This window comes from Psammomys obesus, unplaced genomic scaffold, assembly GCF_907164565.1.
Source record: "Psammomys obesus unplaced genomic scaffold, mPsaObe1.curated_primary_1811, whole genome shotgun sequence".
Classification (NCBI taxonomy): Eukaryota; Metazoa; Chordata; class Mammalia; order Rodentia; family Muridae; genus Psammomys; species Psammomys obesus.
Window position 1 is genome coordinate 18,432,294 of NW_026591086.1, and position 16,288 is coordinate 18,448,581.

The following is a 16,288-nucleotide window of genomic DNA, read 5'->3' on the forward strand; positions in this document are numbered from 1 at the left end:
CAGAGATGCTTTAGCGTAACTTCTAACACAGACGTCATTTTCTCTGGGCCCATGCCTATGATGGTAACATATTTAATGAGTATATAAAGTAATGTTTAGCATTTTGTTCTGTAATAAATGTAGAACCTCCTTCTAGCCTGTATTATTTTAACTTCTTAGATGATTTTCCACTTAATAATCCTATCTCATTTTCATCTTGTAACATGTGGGAGCAATTCTCTACCATCTTTTATCATCTACTTCACACCCTAAGAAGTTTAAATGATATTATAAGATAGATGTGTAGATCTATTTTATGCCCTAGAATGGACTTGTCACATTCCGTCATTTGCATTCATATGTATACTTTCCCAACCACGTGAGGCTTTAATGTATTTTCAACTAGATTGCTATTAATTTCAAAACCTAAGTGAATGACTAAAGAAATAATTATTACAGTGATTTATATAAAAATGTCAGGATAGAATGCTATAGAGCAATAAATGGAACAAAAGTGGAATTTAAGTAGTTTGTGGAATATCAGTAGGTAAAATTTTAACTTTAATTAGTACTTTAGAACTCATTCAAAGCATATATTTATGGCATGTTAATGATAGTCATTACTAATTAATTAGCTCTACTATTTACCAAAGATAAACATGTTAACATCTATACTCCTAAAAACACAATGTCTTACCTTCAAATCACATTATTCCCATCTGAAGACAATGACAGGTAAGTGTACAATCTCAGTCTTTGTGGAAGGATGCGTTCATATATAGAAGTTTTTTTAAACATTAAGGATATATTTTATATTATCGTTGACACAAAAAGTTCACTATATAACCATCCAAACAGCTTAGGTCTCTGTAATTACAAAAAATATTATTATAAGTCATCATAAATATGTGTCACAAAATAAGACATGAGGACATAGTATTTAGAGGGATTAATGTATGCTAGAAAATGGGAAGGAATTGTGTATTGTTATAAATTAAAAATACATGTTAACGAGCAATGGAGCAGGAAATGAATCACAGGTGTTTTAGTTATGTTTTATCCTTTTCTTTAAAAGACTCACAGATGATTTAAGCAGATGAAATTCAAGATGGGGAATGTTACCAGCTTCATGTTCCGATGGTGAAATTACCTGATATAATCAATTAATAGGAGCAAATGTTTACTTTGGCATACTTGCTCAGATGTTCCATACCATGGTCATTAGGTTCTTTGGGCCTGTGGGAAGACAGAATATTAAAGTGAGTAATGAATGACAGCACAAAGCTATTCATTTAATAGTGGCCAGGGAGCAATAATCAAGAAAAAAAAATATGCCACAGGCCTGATATCCCTGTCAAGACCTTGTTTCTACTGGCCTTATTCCTTTTATCAGGCCCCATATAATTCTCATAGCTCCCTATGGCTCTAAAATCACTGAAAAATATTACATATATGAGATTTTGGACAACATGTACTATATATATATATATATATATATATATATATACATTAAAGAAATATATATATATATATATATATATATATATATATATATATATATATGAGAAAAGGAGATGAGGGCTCACAGCTGTTCATAGACTTCGAGAACATCTAGAGAATAAAGTGAGGATACTCAGAATACATCTGTTCTATGAAATAAGCAATGATTTAAAAACAAAACTTTCATGTATATTTTCTGGGCTGAACGGCATTGAAGAATCAATTGGTATGTTCTTCACTGGGGAAGACTGTCTCTGCCACTTTCAGCATTCCTGGCTTTCCTGTAGTTCTTTGTGTAGGGTTGAGGTCTAGTAGCAATTCTTCAACCACTTTTATGTGTTGATTAGCATTACCGTTGTTCAACTCTTATTTGGGCAGTCACATTGGTGAGAATTTATGGGAAAGGTTTCTGACATTATTAGGAGACAAAGACTCAGAGAAACTTCCTGAACTTCTGACTCTTACAATCTTTCTGCTTGCATATTATTTCCCAAATATGAGATGTGAAACTAATTTGTAGATACATTCATAAAAATAACAATAAACTGATTGAGCGGGTCACACGTGCAATAAAAATGAAGTAACATTCCATAAGACTCCCTGCACTCTTCCCAAAGTTTGGCCTTCAGTCACAGCATCTGGTTCCATCTCCTGTTGGGTGGAGCCTTTCAGAGGGCCTTCTATATTAGGCTCCCATCCTGTTTCCTCTCTTCCACCACTTCTTGTGTCTATCGTGTTTGCCATTCTGAATGAGATTTAGGCATCCTCCCTACGGTCCTCCTTATTGTTTAGTTTCTTTAGGTCTGTAGATTTTAGTATGGCTATTGTATATTATATAGTTAATATCTGCTTATAAGTGAGTGTATACCATGCCTGTCTTTTTGTTTCTGGGTTACCTCATTCAGGATGATTTTTTGTAGTTCTGTCCATTTGCCTGCAGATTTCATGTTTTCCTTAATAGCTGAGTAGTATTCTATTGTGTAAATGTGCCACAATTTCTGTATCCATTTCTCCATTTATATGAAATATATAATGAATAAATTGTGAAAAAAATTAAAATTAAAAATGAAGAACTATGACAATAAATTGTAATTAGTTTACATGGGGGATTAGAGAATAAGAGGACAGGGAAATGTTGCAATAATAGCATTAAAACAATATGTATATAATATATATGTATCTGGTTTTTATATATACAAATTATTTAGGGCACCAAGAAAGCCTTGCCTATTAGAAGAAAAGTGAAATATCATGTTATATTTTATTTAATCACTGTAGAGCAAAACTATATATAAAGATCAACTGAAAATTTCAAATAGTCTCAGACATTAAAGAACAAATTATTAAATGATAAACACATCAATACATCATATGGAAAATAAAGCATTCCTAGAATGCAAGGGAAGTGAATCTATTACATACTAGAACCTATAGGATAGAATGAAATGGCGTTATGGAGGAAGTTTAGAGCTATAAATGCCTGCATCAAAATTCAGAGAATCTCAATACCCAGCTCAATGAGCTAATGAAATGAGCAGAACGTTCTTAATAGATGAGTCACAAATGTCCAATAATCATCTGAGAACATGCTCGCTATCCTTACTAATCCATGAAATGCAAATTAAAGTAACAGTGAGTTACTCTGGTTTAAATAACTATCATTAAGACAACAAAGAGAAACAAATGCTGGCAAGACGATTGTAGGGGAAAGGGAACACTAATATTGCTAGTGGGGAAATAAACTTCCACAGCCACTCTGGAAATCAATATTAACGTATACCAGACAACTGAGACTAGAAGTAGCATATGGCTCATCTACGTTACTCCTGAGCAAGTACCTGACAGATTCTCAGTCAACAGGAGACATTTGCACAACTATGTTTATTGCAACACTAACAATATGCGAGTAACAGAATCAGCCTAGGTGCCCATCAACAGACGAACTGATAAACAAAATGTGGCATATATACAAATGGAGTTTTCTTCAGCCATAAAGAATGGAATTATGCTCCTGGTTAGAAAATGAATGTGACTGGAGATTATATTAAGCAAAATAAACTAGACTCAGAAAGACAGCACATATTTTCTCTCATTTGTGGGTCCTAAATTGCAAATAGATACACAATTTCATAAATACATGTGATGTGAAAGCAGATTTGTGGCTGAAGAAAGAAGTGGAAAGGCAAAGGGAATAATGATGGGAAAAGGGGCAAATAATAAGGTGATTATGGTCAAAGTGCACAGTTAACTGAAATGACCTATGACCTATGTTAATTAATTTCCATCACTGTGTACGATGAACACATTATGAAAGTACTTTGCAAATAATATCAAGGTTGCTTATTTGCTATTTTATTACACTTACAAATTTATATTTTTGCATTATGTTTCTGTATGTTTCTCTCTTTACATTATGTATGTGTCTGGTATTGAACTCAGGCCATCAGACTTGGCAGCAAGTGCATATGTCTGCTGAGACAAATCAGTGATCTAAGGTGTTGACCTTGAAAACATATTATCACTGAGAGGTGAAAATATTGACATCAGGAGGCGAGCATAAAAATGTTTCAGGAATCTGTGTAAGAAATTGTGCTTTCTAAAATGAGACAATAAATCAAATTAGTGATTAGATTGTGTCTATTTTGGAGGAAGAAACAACTAAGGATAATTTCTGACTTCAATAAGAAAAAAAAATGTTGTTTTGCCCTGAAAATATGTGAGAACATATGGCAGAGATAAATATGAGAAAGGATAAGATAAATTTTATAAATTCTGAATTTTAGGCACCTAAGTGAAGTGTTTATTTCTTTTTTAATTTATTTATTGTTTTATTAATTGAAGTTTATTCACTTTGTATACCAGCTGTTGCCCCTTCCTTTCTAATCCCACCATTCCTTGCTCTTATCTTCCTATACCCCTCCCCAGACCACTGATAGGGAGGTCCTCCTCCCCTTCCATTTCATACTAGTCAATCAGTTCTCATCAGGAATGGCTGCATTATCTTCCTTTGTGGCCTGTTGAGGCTACTCCCCCTCTGAGGGAGAGGTGATCAAATAATCAGCCACTGAGTTCATGTCAGAGGCAGTGCCTTTTTCCCCTTACTAGGGTACCCACTTGGACACTGAGCTGCTATGTGCTACATCTGTGCAGGGGTTCTAGGTTATCTCCATGCACGGTCCTTGGTTGCAATATCAGTCTCAGTAAAGACCCCTGGGCCCTGATATTTTGGTTCTGTTGCTCTCCTTGTGGAGCTCCTGGTCCCTCCAGGTTTTTCTATTTCTTCCTTCTTTCGTAAGATTCTCTACACTCCCCCCAAAGTTTAGCATTGTGTCTCAGAGTCTGCTTTGATACCTTGATGGGTAGAGCCTTTCAGAGGCCCTCTGGGGTAGGCTCCTGTCCTCTTCCCCATTTTCTCCCTCTTCTGATGTCCATCCCTTTTGCCTTTCTAAATGAGGATTGAACATATTACCCAGGGTTGTCCTTTTGGCTTAGCTTCTTTAGGTTTCCAGATTTTAATATTATTATCCTATGTTATATGTCCTTATTTCTTATATATTAGTGTATACTGGGCAGGAGCAGCATTTTTAACATAAAATATGTGCTTGTTGTCTGAGAAAGCTCAAAGATCCAGCTATACCACTCCTAGGCATATACCCAAAAGAGGCTCAAGTACACAAAAAGGACATTTGCTCAACCATGTTTGTAGCAGCTTTATTTGTAATAGCCAGAAGCTGGAAACAGCCCAGATGCCCCTCAACTGAAGAATGGATGCAGAAACTGTGGTACATCTATACAATGGAATATTACACAGCAATGAAAAATAAGGAAATCATGAAATTTGCAGGTAAATGGTAGGACCTGGAAAGGATCATTCTGAGTGAGTTGTCCCAGAAGCAAAAAGACACACACGGTATATACTCACTCATATAAACATACAATATAGAATAAACCCACTAAAATCTGTACATCTAAACATACTAAGCAAAAGAGAGGACCCTAACTAAAATGTTCAATCCCCATCCTGAAAGGCAAAGAGGATGGACATCAGAAGAAAAAGAAAACAGGAAACAATTTAGGAATCTGCTACAGAGGGCCTCTGAAAGCCAGAAGAAGAAAACAGGAAACAACCTTTGAACCTGCCACAGAGGGCCTCTGAAAGCCTGCCATGCAGACTGTCAAAGCAGATGCTGAGCCTGATGGCCAACTGATGGGCAGAGTGAATGGAATTTTATGTAAGAAGTGGGAAATAGTAAGAGCTGGAGAGGACAGGAACTCCACAAGGAGAGCAACAGAACAAGAAAATTTGAACACAGGAAGCTTCCCAGAGACTCATACTCCAACCAAGGACTATTCATGGAGATAACCTAGAACCCTGACAATGCAGCCACTTCTGATGAGAACTGATAGACTAAGATCAGAAAGAAGGAGAGGAGGACCTCCCCAATCAGTGGACATGGAAGGGGCATGCATGCAGAAAGGAGGGGGGAGGGTGGGACTGGGAGGTGAGGAGGGAGGGGCTTATGGGAGGATACAAAATGAATAAAGTGTAGTTAAAAAAAAAACTCAAAAAAATGTGCTTGTAAGTTGGAAGAGTATAGAAAATATGAAAAATTTTCAGATTATTACAGTAGAATCTAAAGAATATCAACATGGAAGTGAATAAAGAGGTCAATATAAAGAGGAGCAAGGGAATATGGGGTAGGAGGGGAAAAACAGGTATTCCCAGTGTCTGAAAAAGAGAATTCTATTACTATTGATGTCATGTTAATATCTGTGATAATTTTCATGGCCAAGACAAGGAAACACGATGCAGAATTCTATTATTGGCATCTACACAAAAAAAAAGTCATTAATGGGTTAAAATACTGCTAAATATTGCAATGTTTTTGGAAAATGCAATAAAAAAACAATGCAGTCAAAATATCAACAGTACTGAAAGCTAAAATTCTCAACACGGAAATAACATTAAAGTGATCTGAGACAACTATGTAGTATCGGAAAGCAAAGGAATGGCACGGCTTTAAAAAATAGAGGAAGGATTAAGAAATGTTTTTATTAAAGAATGAACCATTGGAGAAATTAATTTTAAATAGGTAAGCATTTGGCATAGGGGATTGCTAGAAAAAAAAATTCCCCTCCCCCCCCAAAGGCTTTCCCAGAACATTCCTTATAAAATAGTAAAGGATAAGAAAGTAATGGAAGGAAAATATAGTAGCAGAAAGAAAATTAGATCAAAGCAATGCTTGTAACATTTAAGAAATGGAAACATCTAAGAGATCAAGGATAACTGAAATCAGCCACAAGGTAGGAAATATGAAGTACCATAGAATTAGATGGTAAATAAACAATCAGTAAATATGACCATGAAAGAGAGGAGACTCAATCTAAAGGGTCATTGAGAAATCATTTCTACTAAGGAAAGAATTCTGGTGAAGTCAGCCATAACAGACCATTGCTAAGTTAATTGATGTGCTTGTTGCATATAAAATAATTTTAATAATAAACTGTCAACTGAAGAGAGGAACCTGGATGATGAAAAGCAGATTTTAACAGAGAGAAAGATTTTTCAGTATTCTTCCTCCACAAAGGGAAAAGTCTCTGACCAGAAAATCACATATTTTTCTCCAGAGTATATTGATAAAGTTGCCAAAGGATAAGTAATATTCTCAGAGCACATGTTGTCAGACTTTTTTTTTATATTTTGGCCTTTAACATCTGTGCATAATATCTGCTTTATTTTTATATTCCTTTCCCTTTCCTTCTAAAACTCTCCATTTATTCCTTATTTTATCTGATTACTTATCTTTTTATCCAGCTCTAGTGAATATACTACTCGAAGGGAAATATGAGAAAATGAAGTGAACTACTTGCAGGAGTATAAGTTTAATAAATCATAGTTTATTGCTGAATTTCTGGAGGCAGTTGAATGCTCACCATCCTCATAGATTTTCATTAATGCTTTCATTAAATTTCCGTAGAAGGTTATCATTCCCATTCATAGGCAATCCTAATTTTGAATGAGCCTAAAATTTAAAGCCTAGCATAGACTGTAACATAGACTCTTGTTATCTGAAAACTTTTCAAATTGTATTTAAATAATAAGCAGATATTTCATTTATGGAGTACACCGGTCTCTGTTGTTATCACATACACACTGTTTGTGGTACCCTAACAGGCACTATATTTGGGCTGTTTTACAACATAATGTAAATTCTCTCCTGCAATACATGATAAAGGAAATTGAAAAAAAAAATCTTTGTTCCTTGTTAAGCTTCTGGCATCCCTATGTCTCATGATTTATTAACTAAATAAATAATCACTTATCATTATTATTTGTTTTGTGCACAACCACTCACCCAGACTCAGCACTGTATCTAACTTTCTTTGCGCTGTCTCTGTGTCCATGCATTTGCCCTCAGTTTCTTTTGTGAATTCTTTTGGAAGATAATGATAGCATTTCAGATTCTGTACCACTAACCACAACACATGCCACAGAATACAAATGTGTATAAGGTGGTGGTTTCATTATCTTAGGGTCAGTAGAATTTCAAGAGCTTTGAAATTACCTCTATCAGTGATGAAGTGTCAGCTTAGTTTTAATAAATCTTTAGGAACAGCCACAAGTTACTTCTAGGACATCTCCCTATTTCCAGAAATACATCATTCATCTGCCAAATCTACTATCAGTGTCTCGCTAAAGATTTCTCTCTATTAAATGCAAGGCTGCATTCCTGCTGTATGCAATTCCTTTTTGATAACTTAAAATATGATTTACCCAAAGTACATTTAGAAGCAGTACACATTTATGTTCCTTATACTAAAGGAGACAAAAGGATTGTGGAATAAGCAAAAACAGAATCAAGAACATACAAAAGTGTCTATCTTAACAACACATATGAGACCCCAGAATTTCAGCACCTGCTCAATTTCTGTTATGAAATGTGGGCACAATTAAAACACATGCATTTGGCAAGGTGACCTGTTCAGGATGAATTAGAGTTGACATGTAGTGATTTCAGCCAACTAATAAGTATAATGTAAAATTTCTCATAATGTGCAGCCAAATTTAGATGGTTCCCTTTTAATTTCCAATAAACTTGACCATATGTTCCTTTGCAGAAATGCTAAATTACAGAGACTTACTTTTCCTTTTAGTAAACTGTTATTACTACTTACAAGTCGATGACACTTCTTTTTTTATGATGAACTATGGACAATTCTTAAAAGATAACGTGGCATTTAAAAGGCAAAACAACTTCTTTTTTTTTTTTTTTTTTTTTTTTTTTTTTTTTTATTTTATTTTATTTTTTCTTTTTAGTTACATTTTCTTAACTCCGTGTCCCAGCTGTATCCCGCTCCCTCATTCCCTCCCCAACCCCACACTCCCTCCCTGGTCTCCTCCCTGCCCCTTTCCAAGTCCCCTGATAGGGGAGGACCTCCTCCCCTTTCATCTGTCCCTGTTTTATCAGGTATCTTCAGGGCTGGCTGCAAAGTCCTCCTCTGTGGCCTAACAGACTGCTCCTCCCCTGGGGGGAGGTGTCAAACAGCCTGCCCTTGAGATCCTGTTAGAAATAGTCCGTGTCCCCCTTACTTTGGAAAACTACTTGGTTACTGAGCTACCACAGGCCACATCCGAGCAGAAGTTCTAGGTTATATCCATAGATGGTCCTTGGTTGAGTTTCAGTCTCAGAAAAGACCCTGTGCCCAGATATATTTGGTCCTTGTAGAGCTCCTATCCTTTCCATATCATACTAACTTCCCTTCTTTCATATGATTCCCTGCACTCTGCCGAGGGTTTGGTTATGAGTCTTAGTGTCTGCTTTGAAACACTGCTAGGTAGAGTCTTTCAGATGCCTTTTGTGGTAGACTCCTGTCATAAGTTCAAGGCACATCCCATTTGTCTTTCTAAATGAGGATTAATCACCTTCGCCTGTGTCCACTTTCTTGATTATCTTCTTTAGGTGTGTAGATTTCATTATGTTTATCATGTCTTGTAGGTCTATATAAGCGAGTATATACCAAGTTTGTCTTTCTCCTTCTGGGATACTTCACTCAGAATGATCTTTTCTAGATCCCACCACTTGCCTGCAAATTTCATGATTTCCTCCTTTTTGATTGCTGAGTAGTATTCCATTGTGTAAAAATACCACAATTTCTGTATCCATTCCTCCGTTGATGGACATCTGGGTTGTTTCCAAGTTCTGGCTATTACAAATAAAGCTGCTACGAACATGGTTGAACAAATGTCCTTGTTGTGTACTTGAGCAAATTTTGGGTATATACCTAGGAGTGGTATAGCTGGGTCTTGAGGTAGGCAAAACAACTTCTTTGTGTATTAGAAAATAAATAGCTTTTGAAAGAGTCATAAACTTCCCAGGATACACATCTCATTCCGTAAATACCTACCGAATGATCTCTCTCAATAGCAAAGCAATTTCTATAAAGTTTTTTCCTAATATTCTTATTCCAAAACAATATGTTTATCATGGACGCCTATCTACTGTTCTTGCTTATTTGGGGGGTTTGTTTCGATCTGCTCTTGTTCTAGATTCAGTGAAGGAAATTTGTTTAAACTTGGGAATCTTTTCACAGTTCTGGGAAGCATCGGGTTTTGTTGCTCCAGATCACACCATCATATAACTTTGGTAACACAAACTCTGATAGGAAATCTGGGTTTCTTTTTTTCAAATATTATTTTTATTATTACTAGTATTATTTTTTAATTACAATTTAATCATTTTGTATCCTGCTGTAGTCCCCTCCCTCATCTCCTCCTGTTCTCACCCTTACACTCTCTTCCCCCACTATTCCCCTCCCCTAGCCCAATGACAGGGAAAGTGGTCCTCCCCTGCTCTCTGAGGAGAGCCTATCAGGTCTAATCAGGACAGTCTGATCCCTCTTTTTCTGTGTCATATTAAGGCCACCTCACAAGGGGGAGGTGATCAAAGAGCAGGCAATGGAGTTCATGCCAGAGACTGCCCCTGGTAGCATTACTAGGCAATCCCCACAGAGACTGAGCTGCCTATGGGCTTCATCTAAGCAGGGGATCTAGGTCTTCTCCATACATTGTCTTTGGTGATTCATCAGTCTCTACAGGCCCCACCTGGGCCCACAATGTTTTGCTCTATTGGCCTTCTGTGGAGCTCCGGTCCCCTCTAGGTCTTTTTTATCTTCCACTACTTCCATAAGATTACCTGCACTCTACACAAAGTTTGGCTGAATCTCACCATCTGCTTCAATAAACTGCTAGAGTCTTTCAGATGACCTCTGTGGTAGGCTGCTCTACTGTTCCCTGCCTTCTATGGCTTCTGATGTTTATCCTATTTGCACTACTGAATGGGGATTAAGCATCTTCCTTAGGGTCCTCCTTGTTTATAAGCTTCTTCAGTGCTATAGATTTGAGTATGGAGTATGGATTTAGGAGCATAGATTATAGTATGTTTATCCCATATTATATGGCTAATATCCACTTATGAGTATATACAACATGTGTCTTTCTGCTTCTGGGTTACCTCACTCAGGATGATCTTTTCTAGTTCCATCCATTTGCCTATGACTCTCATAACGTTCTTGTTTTCAATTGCTGAGTATTTCATTGTGTAAATGTACCATAATATCAGTATCTATTCTGCAGTTGAGGTTGTTTCCAGATTTGGACTATTACAAACACAGCACCTATGAACATAGCTGAACAAATGTCCTAGTTGTATGATTTAGCATCTTTTGGATATATTCCCAGGAGTAGTACAGTTGGATCTTAAGGTAGCACTATTCCTAATTTTTTGGGAAAATACGAGATTGATTTCCGAAATGGTTGTACAAGGTTACATTCCTAACAGCAATGGAGAAGGGTTCCCCTTTCTACACATCCTCTCCAGCATGCATCCTTCCTTGAGATTTTGATCTTAGCCATTTTGATGGTTGTGAGGTAGGATCTGAGTCATTTTGATTTGTATTTTTCAGATGACTAAGGACATTAAGCATGTCTTTAAGTGTTTCTCTGAGATTTGCTATCCCTCTGTTGAGAATTCTCTGTTTAGATCCATTTTTTATTTATTTTTTTTTAATTTGGATTACTTGCTTTATTGGTGTTTAACTTCTTTTTAAATTTATTTATTACAATTTATTCACTTTATATCCCAGCTGTAGGCCCTCTCTTGTCTCCTCCCATTCCCATTCACTGTCCCTCTTCTAGTCCACTGATAGAGGAAGACCTTCTCCCTTTCTATCTGGCTATAGCCTTTCAGGTCTCATCAAGGCCTGCATCATCTTCCTCTGTAGCCAGACCAGACTGCACCTCTGAAGGAGAGGTGATAAAAAAGATAGCCACTGTTTTCATGTCAGAGACAGCTCCTACCCCCTTCACTAGGGAACTATATGGAAACTGAACAGCCTATGGTCTTCCTCTGAGCATGGGGTCTAGGTTGTCTCCAGTCATGGCCCTTATTCGGAGCATAGGTTTCCCCAGGTCTTGCTGGGACCAGGGTCTGGGGCTCTGTTGTTCTCCTTGGGAAGTTCCTGTCCCCTTGAGGTCTTTCTAGCTCCCTTTTCTGTAAGGTTTCCTTCACTCTGCCCAAAGTTCTGCAATGAGTCTGTGTCTCCTTTGATACACTGAAGAGTAGAGTCTTTCAGCAGTCCTTTGTGTAAAACCCCTGCCATGTTCCTTCTCTTCTCCTACTTCCAATTTCTATCCTATTTGCCCTTCTGAGTGAGGTTTCAGCCTCTTCCGTAGAGTCCTACTTGCTGTTTAGCTTCTTTAGCACTAAAATTTTTAGTATGTTTATCCTAAATTATATGGCTAATATCCACTTATAAGTGAGTGTATACAACATGTGTCTTTCTGCTTCTGGGTTACTTCATTCAGGATGATCTTTTCTAGTTCCCACCATTTGCCTGAGATTCCACCTCACACCCATTAGAATGGCTAAGTTCAAAAACTCAATGGATAACACACACTGGAGAAGTTGTGGAGAAAGGGGTACCTTCCTCCTTGGCTGGTGGAAATGTGGCCTTGTCCAACCACTTTGGAAATCAATCTGGCACTTTCTCAGAAAATTAGGAATAGTGCTCCTAAAGATCCAGCTATACCACGCATAGGGCATATATCTGAAAGATGCTCAACCATATAACAAGGGCATTTGCTCAACTATTTTATAGCAGCTTTAATCATAATAGCCAGAATCTGGAAACAACTTAAATGTCCTTCAAATGAAGAATGGATACAGAAATTGTGATAAATTTACACAATGGAATACTACTTAACAATTAAAAACAAGGAAATCATGAAATTTGTGGGAGTTTAACCTCTGTATTCTTCATATATTTTGTATATTAGCCCTCTTTTGGATGTAGGGTTGGTGAAGATCTCAAAAAAAAAAAAAATCTGAAGCACTCCTGTATACAAAAGACAAATGGACTGACTGAGAAAGAAATTAGGGAAACCACACCCTTCACAATAGTCACAAATAACATAAAGAACCTTGGTATGACTCTAACCAAAGAAGTGAAAGACCTCTTAGAAGAAAACTTCAAATCTCTGAAGAAAGAGATTGAAGAAGACATTAAAAGATGGAAAGGTCTTCTGCGTTCACAGATCAGTAGGATTAACAGTGAAAATGGCCAACCTATCAAAAACAATCTACAGAGTCAATGCAATTCCAGACACAATTAATGCAAAATACCAACATTATTGTTTACAGATCTTGAGAAAAACAATCCTCAATTTCGTATGGAAAATCAAACAAACAAAAAAAATCAGAATAGCTAAAACAATCATGTACAGTAAAAGATCATCTGGAGGTATCTCCACCCTGATCTCAAGCTGTACTATAGAGCAACAGTAATAAAGATCGAATACTACTGGCACAGAAACAGAATGGTGGATCAATGGAATCAAATAGAAAACCCAGAAATAAACCCACACACATATCTATGGAAACTTGATTTTTGACAAAGAAGCCAAAACCAAACAATGGGGGAAAAAAAAAGACAGCATCTTCAACAAATGGTGCTGGTCTAACTCTATATCTACATCTAGAAAACTGCAAACAGATCCATACTTATCATTCTGCATAAAACTAAAGTTCAAGAGGATCAAAGACCTCAATATAAAACCAGAGACACTACACCTATTATGAGAAAAATTGGGGAAGAGCCTTGAACTCATTGGCACAGGAGACAGCTTCCTGAACAAAATACCAACAGCACAGGCCCTAAGATCAACAATCAATAAATGGGACCTCTTGATATGGAAAAGCTTCTGTAAACCAATGCAGTTCTTTACAGATCTGGAAATCTGGGTTTTAAAGTTGAATTTTTTTTAAAAAAAAAATGTATTTGAGCTACTAATTTACAATGTCAGATTCTAAATTCCAATGTGTGAATGCATGTGTGCATGCGCACACATACAGAGACACACACAAAGGAGAAAAAAATGCACAGAAGTATAAGAGTAAGAAATTTTACTTATGAAAGGAGAAACATAGGAATAAGAAAAAAATTTACACTGCCAACAAAAACGGATAGCATTTGCAAGTTTGATGTAATTTATTGTCTCTTATGACACTTTAATATTTTGTTTGTTGTTTTTTGTCTTCATTATGTATTTTTGAATTTTATGTGTGTGTGTGTTTATTTCTCTGTGTGGTGTAGACATGAGTGTCAAGATAAGTGAAGAGGAACATAGCACCTTGAGTAGACCTGTGTTTGTGCACATGGGGAACAGAGGTTTCCTCCTTAAGCTCTCTATCTTATCTTTGTAGATGTTATCTGCCAATCATTTTGGAGAACACCATCTTTCCTAGATAAGCAGACACTTGGATCTTTTTGTCCCTGACTCTCTCTGCACAGTATGGGAACTGCAGACTCAAAACTTCTCCATGGGTGCTTGGCATGTGGATTATGCCCTCAGGCTTTCACAACAGGCAATCTACAATCTACATATGAAACAATCTCCTCAACTCTAACATTTCTATTGCCCCTTCTTTGTTAGAAAAGTAAAGTTTCTTTTCCAGTACCTTTTGTTTCCTACTTTTTTCCTTTTTTATTTTTTTATTAAAACTTATTCACTTTGTGTCTCTGTTGTAGCCCTCTCCCTCATCTCCTCCCAGGCTTACCCACCCTCCCTCTTCTCCCCCTATGCCCCTCCCTCAATCCAATGATAGGGGAGGTCCTCCTCCCCTTACATCTGATCCTAGTCTATCAGGTCTCATCAGGACTGCCTGCTTTGACTTTCTCTGTGGCCTGGTAAGGCTGCTCTCCTGTCACAGGGAGGTGATCAAAGAGCCAGGTACTGAGTTCATGTCAGAGATGAAAATTCTGACATCCTTGCTTGTATTTTGTGTGAAATTTCCTAACATTTTGATTCAAAAGTTAAATGTATGTTTTCTAATGTTGTCTAAGTTGAAGATTATGTCTGGCTTTCTCTCAGATCATTTAATGTTTATTATTATAGTTCTTACTGCATAGCCTTTAAAATGCTTCAATATTCTTTTATTTTCACTTTATTTAAAAAAAAATGTATATAAGGAGCAGTCTTGCTAGGCCACAGAGGAGGACTTTGCAGCCAGTCCTGAAGACACCTGATAAACCAGTATCAGACGTAAAGGGAGGAGGTTCTCCCTTATCAGTGGACTTGGAAAGGGGCAGGGAGAAGATGAGGGTGGGAGGGTGGGATTGGGAGGGAAAGAGGGAGTGGGATACAGCAGGGATACAAAGTTAACAAATTGCAACTAATATTAAACAATAAAAATTAAAAATAAATAAATAATATATATAAGGAGTGAAATGGATTGCAATGGCACAATAGTAGCATGAATGTTATAAATATAACAAACCACTATCTGAATATAATACCTCTTTTATGAATTGGAGCTCATACCTGACACTGTTAAAGAGACCAAGAACTTGTGTATATGTAGTTCAACCGCCCTTGAGGAAAGCCTAATGTAACAGTATACTTCTGCTTGGTGCACACAGAGTTAAAATACTCTTTCCTCACTGCTATACTTAATGCTTTACTTATATCAGTGCACCTCTAAAACCCTCTTCAGAGAATTGTCTTCTTGAAGTAGCTGACAATTACCACAGAGATCCACAACTGGTCAATGTGCAAACCATAAAGAGCTATAAAATATTCAACCCTAATTTCCATATCATAATCCCTCTTGAAGATCTCTCAGAGATCTTCAAGGAAAATTGGCCAAAAAGATTTATAGCCACAGTTGTTGGATAACATAAAAAAAAAAAAATACTGATGTACATAGAAACTCAAAGCACTTTGGACACCATGCACAGTGCTTACTTAAGGTCTAGCCAGGCAAAATTCCAGCATGAAGAAAGGAGATGGGCACAATTTCTACCACGAGCTCAGAAGGTATTGGATTTTATTGTTTCTATGAGAAGGAGAGTCAGTGTTTTGTTGTTGTTGTTGTTTTTACCTTTTCATTGAACTATTTATTTAATCACTTTACAGCCTGACTCAGCACCTCCACCTCTCCTCCCAGTTCCACCCTCACACCCTCTCTCAATCTCCCCTCTCCTGAAGAGAAGGAGAGACCCCCACATGTGTAACAACCTATCTGGCCTATCAAGTCACAGCAAGACTAAGCACATCCTCTCCCACTGAGGCCAGACAAGGCAGCTCAGCTATAGCAAAGAGATCCAAAGGCAGGCAACAGAGTCAGAAACAGCCTTAGCTACAATTTTTAGGGGAACCATATGAAGAACAAGCTGCATATCTGCTACATATGTGTAGTGGGTCTACATGCATATCCAGCCCATGCATGCTCTTTGGTTGGTTGTTCAGTCT